Source organism: Myotis myotis, unplaced genomic scaffold (genome assembly GCF_014108235.1).
Source record: "Myotis myotis isolate mMyoMyo1 unplaced genomic scaffold, mMyoMyo1.p scaffold_m19_p_12, whole genome shotgun sequence".
Classification (NCBI taxonomy): domain Eukaryota; kingdom Metazoa; phylum Chordata; class Mammalia; order Chiroptera; family Vespertilionidae; genus Myotis; species Myotis myotis.
In genome coordinates this window covers 2101152-2110159 of record NW_023416316.1, presented here as the reverse complement: position 1 = coordinate 2110159, position 9008 = coordinate 2101152, and the positions used below count along the sequence as shown (strand labels likewise).

General features: G+C 57.8%; 1 protein-coding gene across 3 annotated transcripts in view; it reads left to right on the top strand.

Annotated features, from left to right (window-relative positions):
* The first annotated feature begins 824 nt into the window (after positions 1-824).
* PRRC2B (proline rich coiled-coil 2B) overlaps positions 825-9008 on the top strand; it is a 75492-nt gene continuing 67308 nt past the window's right edge. For all 3 annotated transcript variants that reach the window (XM_036329286.1, XM_036329284.1, XM_036329283.1), the window contains exon 1: positions 825-886. The gene's annotated coding sequence lies outside the window, so the exon portion shown is untranslated. The remainder of the gene's footprint in view (positions 887-9008) is intronic.

Sequence of the window (9008 nt, the reverse complement as noted above, 5' to 3'; positions counted from 1 at the left end):
GTTCTAGTTGCCAATTTATCTGGAATAGGAAGCCAGACCCCAGGTAGCTCTCCCGCCCTCCGACCGACCCCGGCCGGCCAAGGCGACCGGGCGGAGCGCCCTCCCAGCCCTTTTGTTCGCGGCCACACAGACACGCACGCTCCGCGGAGGATGGGCCGGTGCCTCCCTCGCGCGGGGCCGGGGACGGGACGGGACGGGACGGGGCGCCCACGGTGCGCGCAGCCACCTCGCCTCGGAGCCAGCGGCGCAGCATCGGCTTCCTCCGCGCAGAATCCGGGCGGGTCTGTCGGGGGCGCTGCGGTTCCGAGGGGGGAGGGGCGGAGATCCGGGCTCTCGGCCCCGGCCCCCCGCCCCCCGCCGGCCCCCCGCCCCGGCGCCCCCGCTTCCGGCCCGCCCCCCCTCCCCCTCGCTCCGCGCGCCCCTTCCCGGAGCCCCAGCGCCCGGCTCCCGCCCCCTCCCCGCGCCTCCGAACCCCACCACTGGCAGGGGGCCGCCTGGCCCCCCCCCCGGCCCCTCCTCTCGCCCCCTCCCCTCGGCTCCGGCCCCCGCCCGCACCCCCCGCCCCGGCCCCCAGCCCCTCCGGCCGGGGGGCGCCCGCGATCCCGGGGGGCGCGGCAGGGGGCGCTGCGCGGGCGGCGGCGGGCGGGGGAGCGGGGGAGGCGGGGGCGGCGGCGGCGGGGGGCGGGGAGCGGAGCGCGAGCGGGAGAGGGAGGCGGCGGCGAGACACAGCGCGGAGGCTCAGCGAGCGAGCGACGAGCGAGGGGAGGGAGGGACGAGGGAGCAGGCACCGCGCCGCCGCGCCATCCGCCGCCATCCCGCCGCCGCCGCGCCCGACCGCCGCCCGACCGCCAGCGCCCGGCCCCGTCGCGCCCGCGGAACAGACCAGGTGGGCCCGGGGCGGGCGCGGGCCGGCGGCGGCGCTAAGATGGAGGCGCGGCCGGCTTTGTCTCGGCGGCGCTGACTGACAGCGGGGCCCGGGCCCGGCGACCTTTGTCCGCGGGCGCGCGGGCCTCGGCCCGCCCCGCGCTGTCGCCGTTGGGCCGCCGGCGGGGCCGGGGCGGCGGGGAGGCCGGGCCGGGGCGGGCGCCGGGCCCTCGCCATTGTTGTGGCGGCGCCGCGCGGCCTGGGCTCGGCGGCGGTCGGAGGCCGGGAGGCCGGGCCCGGGCGCCGCGCGGGGTCCCCGGGGCCGGTGTGCGGGGGCCCGGGGCCCGGCGGCCGTGTGGTCCGGGGACGGCGCTCCGGCCCCCACCCGCCCGCCCAGGTGGGGTTCGGGGGGCGGGCGGCCCTCTGGGCCGAGGGCGGGGGCGGCGGCCGCGGGGCGGTTTCGGGGCGCGGGGGCGGGCGGCCCCCCGAGTGTCCCCGCAGCGGGTGGCCGGGGCCGCCGGCCTGTGTGCGGGGTCCCCGCCGCCGACGCGGGGCGGCTGGAGCGCGGGCCCGGGTGGCTGGGGAAGGCTGCGCGCTCCGCGGCTGAATGTTGACCGATAAACAGGATGTCGCGGCCCGGGTCGGCCGGACGGCTCCGCGCCGGGTTCCTCCCCGCCCCCCCCCCGCCCCCCCCCCCCCCCCAGAGCGAGCGGCGGCGGCACACCCGGGGCCTCGGCGGACCTGCCCCAGCCCGGGTGCCCCCTCCCCTCCTCTCCTCTCCCCCCCCTTCTCCCCCTCCCTCCCCCTCCCTCGCTCTTTGTAAATATCGTGGGAGGTCCGAGCCCACGGTGCGGCGGGAGGAGGAGGTGTTTTTCCAGGGGACGGGCCGCCCGCAGCAGTGGGAGGGGGGCTGGGCGGCCCTGAGCGTGTCGGTGGCTGCATGGCTGCCTGGAGAAGCCTCGGGTGTGCAGGATCGTGCACGTCCCTGCGATTTCTTTTTCCTTTCGGGTTTTACGAGCGTTTTTATGTGGCTTCGTCCATCCAGTTCGGTTTCTGCAACCCCGCACCCGCAGTCCTAGCAGGGTTTCCCCGGAGCCGTGTCCGCTGGCCTGTGCACGGCGCTGCGGCGTCAGGTGCGTCTGGGGAGGCCCGGGTGTTGGGGTGCGGGTCCTCCTCCGTCAGGGAACTCTGGGGTTCTCTGTGAGTCGTCAGTGACACACGTAGGGACATGGCATTCTCCACCTCGGAGGGTGGGGAAGGTGGGGAAGGGCCTGGCACACAGCTGGGGTTCAGCATTTGTGGCTCCTGTGCTGTTTGTGTCATTGCCATCAAGTCCCAGGATGGGAGTGAGCCACCTGAGGTGCCATCCGCAGAGCCCAGCCGCCCGGCAGCCACAGGTGCGGGGCAGAGGCCTGCACCAGGGAGAAGGAGTTCAAGGCACAAAACAGCAATGGCCACGTGATGGTTCAGTGCCCGGCCTCTGTGGGGAGGCCAGGCTGGGGAATGGCGCGGTGGAGCCCTCAAGAACGAACTAGACCCGGCTGATGTCCTAGGTCTCTGTGCTTGGATCTGGGGCCTGTCCCTTCTGAGCTGCTCTCACAGTTCGGTGGAAGGCAGAGCTGGAATAGCACAAGGACGGACAACAAGCAGAGGCCCAGGGGTTCTGCCTGGAGGGTAATGGCTTTCCTCTGGGAGTGGCAGACTCATGGGGGACCCTCTGCTTGTTTGGGCAAGGGTGTCTCTCGGAGCCTGGCTGCTGGGCCGCGTTGGGCCAGCGCCTGCCTCTGAAATGGGGATCGTTAGGCCTGGTCTTAATGAATCTGCTGGGGCTCTGGGGAGCCCCACCTCCTATTTGTAGCAAAGCGCTTCCCATCCATAGGGAGTGATGAAAATGTTGGTTGTGTTTGTGGTTACCTAGTTTTCTGGCTCTTTTTTCCTAATTCCTGGTCGTTTTCTCCAATTATCCTCATTGATAGCCCTGTGTGACTGTCCCACCCCAAATCCAGGCTCCGTTAATGTTTTGATGTCATGACCATTCCCCTGCCTGGAAGTCCCGGAATGGCTTAGGAGAGCGATGCTGCCCAGCCAGACATGGTTGCCTGCTGTCCCCTGGAGACCGTAGGAAGGACTGAGGCTCATAGGGGAGACTGACCCCCGTCTTGGCTGCGGGTGATAGTTGAGACCCAGTTACGCCTGCGCCAAGCCTGCAGCTGGCTTGTGAAAGACTGCTTGGATGCCAGTGGTTCTGCAACCAGAGGGGGAATTTGTTGGCTCTGTGGGCATTCCCACAACCATCTTGGTTTTGTTCAGGTTTTTCGTTTGTAATCTCCTGGCATCCTCCTCGAGGCCCCCTGGCTGGCTGTGGGAGGGAAGAGGTGGTAACAGGGCCGGGTCATCCTTTCAGGCCACACCGCTTCCTGCCTCTTGGCCCATGCTTTCTATCTGATTTCTTTCGGGCCCAGCCTGGGCTGCTGGTTAGGGAAGGAGATGAACCGGCTGTCCCTCCCAGCAAGCTTTGCACCACCTGTGAATTTTAGTTTTCCACCAGGGCTCCGGCTCTGGAATGCACTGCTGGGGGACCTTGCCTGCCCATTGTGGGGGCCGACCACCTCCTGCAGCTCAGGCTCCTTCAGGTCCAAATGGGTAAAGAAAAAGCCTGGAGAAGGAAGAGCCAGAAAACCTTGGGAGAGTGGAATTTCAGGAATGGCAAGTCAGAACTAATTCCAGCTCCGTCTGCCTGCCTGGGGCCTGGCCCGGATTGTGTGTGTTTTTTGTTATGCCTTTTGGTTGGCCTGTTCACACACACACACACCCCTTTTAAAATTTCAGCCCTCTTTTTTCCTGAAGGGTTATTTTATTGTACTTTGAGAATTTTTTTTTTTTTTTGCGCCTTGCACAAAGTACTGACTCATGTTGCTAATGGCTGTGTGCTGGTTATATGTCTCCTTATTCTACTGTTTAAGATTGATCATTTCTATATTGGTTTCTATTTCAAACCGTAATAGGCCACGTGGGCCAGAACATGTGTTTCTAAATTTGATAATGAGGCTTCTCTGCTGTCAAAAGTACGGATCTTGTTGTGGGTGGGCAGGCATTAAACAGGGCCCATCTACACTGGATTTTTAAGCTGTACAATTCCCTGTGAAAAAAGGAGTTTCCCTCAGAGACATGTGGGTTTTATGCTCCAAATCTCAGGTTTTAGTCCAGGCCAACCGGACTATCTTCTTTTCAAATCATAACTCGATTTTTGTCTTCAGAGTTTTTCCCTGAGACTTGTGTGTAGCCTTAGGAACCTTGGGTCTGTCCTTTTGGACAAAAAGATAAAGGCATTGCCTCAAGTGCTGGGGATCAGAAAGAGAGATGAGCTTTCTGGTGAAATAAATTCTTCAGGACTAGCTTTTAGGTTTAAAAGGTGCCATCTGGACCCGACCTCCACCTCCTTACCCAGGAGCCCGAAGACTGGCTTTGCTGCCCGTGGCATCCCTGATCTGTCTGTGGTGGCGCGTGCGCTCTGCTCTGGGAGGGAGACCTGCCGAGGGACTGGAGCCAGAAGTCCTGGTTGAGTGTTGCTCACTGTACTTGTTGATTTGCCTGTGGCCTGAGCCAGGGGCTGGGGTGCTCCTGGCAGCCTTGGTTTGTAAAGCGCCGCAGCACGAGGTGCGGGCAGAATGAAGCCTGAGTTGCTGGCCTCCTTCACATGCTCCGCTGCCTCCTCCGCCCCCCCTCAGCCGCGGGCTGGCAGCTCTGCGCTGGGCCTCTCTCCTTTCCAAGGAGACCAGCCGCCTTTCCCTTTGTGGGGTTGCAGAAACGCTATTGTTTTTTAATTCACTGTCCTGCAGCAGATACTCCTTGACAATCTATTATTTGCCAGGCATTTTGCAAGGCCTTTTAATTACATTTCCCCTCATTTGTAAAAGTAACGTTTTCACTGGAAAAAAAAATCAGAAAACACTGAAAAGAATAACGACGAGAATAAGAATACAAATTATCTGTAATCTCATCATACAGTAAGGATTGGTGTATTTCCTTTGATTATGTGCTGAGTTTTTCAAAGTTAGAAAAAAATACTATATACACTATTCACAGTTTATAGTTCTCGTAATGTTATAATGTATTTCCCTATACAATTGAAAGCATGATCTATACCCGTGGTCGGCAAACTGCGGCTCGCGAGCCACATGCAGCTCTTTGGCCTCTTGAGTGTGGCTCTTCCACAAAATACCACGTGCGAGCATACACGTACAATGCAATTGAAACTTCGTGGCCCATGCGCAGAAGTCAGTATTTTGTGGAAGAGCCACACTCAAGGGGCCAAAGAGCCGCATGTGGCTCACGAGCCACAGTTTGACGACCACTGATCTATACTAATAAAAGGGTAATATGCTAATTAGGCTGGACATCTTCTGGACGTCCTTCCAGACAAAGCCACAGTGGGGGGCCGAGGCAGAGGCAGTTAGGGGCGATCAGGCCAGCAGGGGAGGGCAGTTAGGGGGCAATCAGGCCGGCAGGCATAGGTGGTTAGGGGAGATCAGGCAGGCAGGCAGGCAGGTGAGCAGTTAGGAGCCAGCGGTCCCGGATTGCAAGAGGGATCCTGGATTGGAGAGAGTGCAGGCTGGGCTGAGGGGACCCCCGCCCTTGTGCACAGATTCCATGCACCGGGCCTCTAGTTTTTAAATAATTGCATAATTGCTGTGATAAGGATGTGACATGATTTATTTAATCCTCTGCTATTGGACAGTTAGGCTGTTCCCCATTTTCCCTTCTTATAAACAAAGCTTGAAGACACATTCTTGCCTGTGAATCTTGGTCCGGGCTACTGTTTCCCACCAGTGGCGTTCCTGGTTGGAGCGTGGTGTCTCCTTCCTCAGTTCCGGCTCAGGGCCCGCTTCTCTGTCAGCCCTGTCACTTGTTTTCAGCCTTGTGCACAGTGGCTTCCCTCACAGGCCACTAAGTTCTGGGTGTCAGTCCTGGCTGAGCCCTTGGGTGAGTAGGGCTTGGAGTCGTACTCCTTTTACTGATTTGAGTCTGACCAAGTGCATTGACTTAAACATTTATTGTTCGGGGGACACAGATGTGGACACCCCCCTTGTGCTCTGCGGGAGCTTATGGTCCAGTCGGGGGAAGGCCAGGGCCTCCGTAAAGAGGCCTTTGGGACCCCTCAACCTGGGAACCCCTCAAGCTAACTTTGTCATCACCCTCCGTGATTCTTTCCTAGCCCTTGTAGCTTTTCTTTTTCTTAAAAATATATTTTACTGATTTTTTACAGAGAGGAAGGGAGAGGGATAGAGAGTAAGAAACTTGATGAGAAACATCGATCAGCTGCCTTCTGCACACTCTCTACTGGGGATGTGCCCGCAGCCAAGGTACGTGCCCTTGACCGGAATCGAACCCGGAACCCTTGAGTCCGCAGGCCGACGCTCTATCCACTGAGCCAAACCAGTTAGGGCTGTAGCTTTTCCTTATAGCTCTTTTTACAACTTTAGTTTTTTTAACAATTATTTTATTGTCCTAAAAGATACATAACAAAAGCTATCATTTTAACCATTTTTAAGTATACAATTCAATGGCATTAGTACAGTCACACTGTTGTGCAACCACCGTCATTCTCCAGCACTTTGTCATCTTCCCAAACTGGAACTCTGTCTCCATTAAAAGCTAGTTCCCCATCCCCCCCGCCCCCCTGCCCCTGGTGAACACCTTCCACTTTCTGTCTCTGTGAGTTTGACTCCTCTGTGTGCCTCATGGCAGTGGTATTATCCAGTATTTGTCCTGTGACTGCCTTATTTCACTCAGCATTAGTTTCCCATGATTTATCCATATTGTGGCATGTCAGAATTCCATTCCTTTTTAAGGCTGAATAATATTTTATTATAACAAAAGTATAATATGCTAATTAGACCAGACGTCCTTCTGGGATGAAGCCAGGGCTGCGAGGGAGGGGTCCAGGCAGCCGTGGCTGCGAAGGCCTACTCTTGCGCGAATGTCACGCATCGGGCCTCTAGTATATACATAAATAAGATAATGGAGTGTTACACGCTCATGCAGTTTGCTGAGCCATTCACCTATTGATGGGCACCAATTTCGCAATACAGTTTTGCTTTTATTTACTGAACGGACCGTCCCCCAGCGGCGGGAGTGAGTAGGGGCACATGAAGCAGACTTGTTGCTCCCTGTTCCTGCCGGTGCGCCATGTCTCGCAAGCGCTTCCGCAGCGTGTGTAGGGTGAGTCGGGAGCTGCACACCAGGTTCTCGTGGGGCCCACCGAGCAGGCAGGCCCCGCTCAGCCGGTGCGGGTGGTGAAGGACGCCTTCCGGAACATGTAGCTGACTTGAAAGAACACCTCTGGAAAACAGCGTGCCAAGCCTCAGTATCTACAATAATAAAAGCATAATATGCTAATTAGATGGGGACGTCCTTCTGTCCTTCCGGGCGACCGTCCCGACGAAGCTGGGCTGCGAGGGAAGCCCAGGTCCCGGGTGCCAGAGGGAAGCCGGTGCTGGCAGCCGGGGGAAGGAAGGCCTACTCCTGCATGGTTTTCGTGCATCAGGCCTCTAGTTAAAAATAATGTTTCTAAGTTGAAATAAAAAATATGTGGGCCCCAGAGAGCCTGTGGGTCAGCTTGCTTCCCCGAGCGCCGGAGCCCGTGGGATGTGAGCATGATGCAAGTGGTCCAGAGTGGCCAGTGGCGGCCCAGTGGAGAGGGCAGCGAGGACGTGGGCTCAGACGCTCCAGTTGTAAAGAAAGATGGGATGGATCAGCGCGGGACCAGCTGGGAAAAGGAGGCCATCTCCTGGGCTTTCCATGGTTCCTTTGTGTCTTCAGAGCGTTTTCAGGCAGGTGTTGTTTACATACAGCTCAGAGTGAAAAGCCCTGCTCTGTTCCAGGTAGTGCAGCCACCCAGGCCTGCCTGGGAGGGCCCGGCGCTGCTGCCTGCCCGGCCTGAATGGGCTGAGTGTTCAGAAATAGCTGCGGAGGGTGGAGCGATGTCCTGAAGCATAACTCGGAATTTTCCCCCTGATATATAATTAATTACAAAAGCATACACACTCGTGCCCTGGCTGGTGTGCTCAGTAGTTAGAGCATCGTCCCATGCTCCAAAGGGGCGTAGGTTCGATTCCTGGTCAGGGCACCTGCCCAGGTTTCAGGTTCGATCTCTGCCTGGGGTGGGTATAGGAGGCAACCCACGTTTCTCTCCCTCTCTAGAATCAGGTAAAAACATATCCTCAGGTGAGGATTAAAAACGAGAGTATACATACTCGTAACAAAAAAAAGGGAAAGCCCCTTTCCCTCCAGCTCCCAGGCAGCAACCACCGTTTACAGCTGGTGTGTTGATCCTTCTAGACTCAAAGCCTACACAGACATGGCCCTTTGTAGGGAGGTTCTTTAAAAAGCAGAAATGGAATGATACTATTCTTTCTAAAACATATCGAACATTTTCCATGTTAGTAAGGACAGATGTACCACACTTTCAGTGCTGAAAAATAATGTTTATTAGGTTTTAAAAAATAAGTGTGTGAAGAAAACAAAAATTCCTCTCCATCCCGTGCCCATGTATTCCCAGTTGACTTTTTTTTAAACTAGGAAGTTCAAGCCGTGTTAGAAGGTACAGGCCCTTACCCAGTCTCCGCAAGTAGCTTCTTGTGGTGCCACCAGGAGACGAGATGCGCGCGTCCTCCCCACGCGGGTTTCTGTGTTGGGGGCGCTGCCCCTTTCCCTTAAGTGCCCGGCGTCCTGCCGCGCAGCCCGTGCGGTCGCTGCACCGCCCACTGCACTGCCCGCTGTGGCAACTGCAGAGGCTGTACCGTGGATATCCTTGATTTTACCCGCTTCCTGTTGGACTTCCGGGCTATTTCTAATTTTTGGATGTCACACGACTTTGGTAAAATCCTGCCAAATTTCTCTTCGAAGTTACAATTGGTGTGTAAGCCTGTTGGGAGCGTCTGCGGTGTTGGCTCTTCTAGGTGGATATTGTTTCGGGAAGAATTCTGATAAATTCCTCTTCAAAATGGTGTCAGTTCACGTGCAGTCATATGTGAGAGGGTGTTTCTGACCTGGGCCTTGCTCAGCGAAGAGCCTTTGGGGCCTGTGGGTGGGCATTTGGGTGTCCGTGGTTCCCCTTTGGGGGCATTTGGGTGGGCATTTGG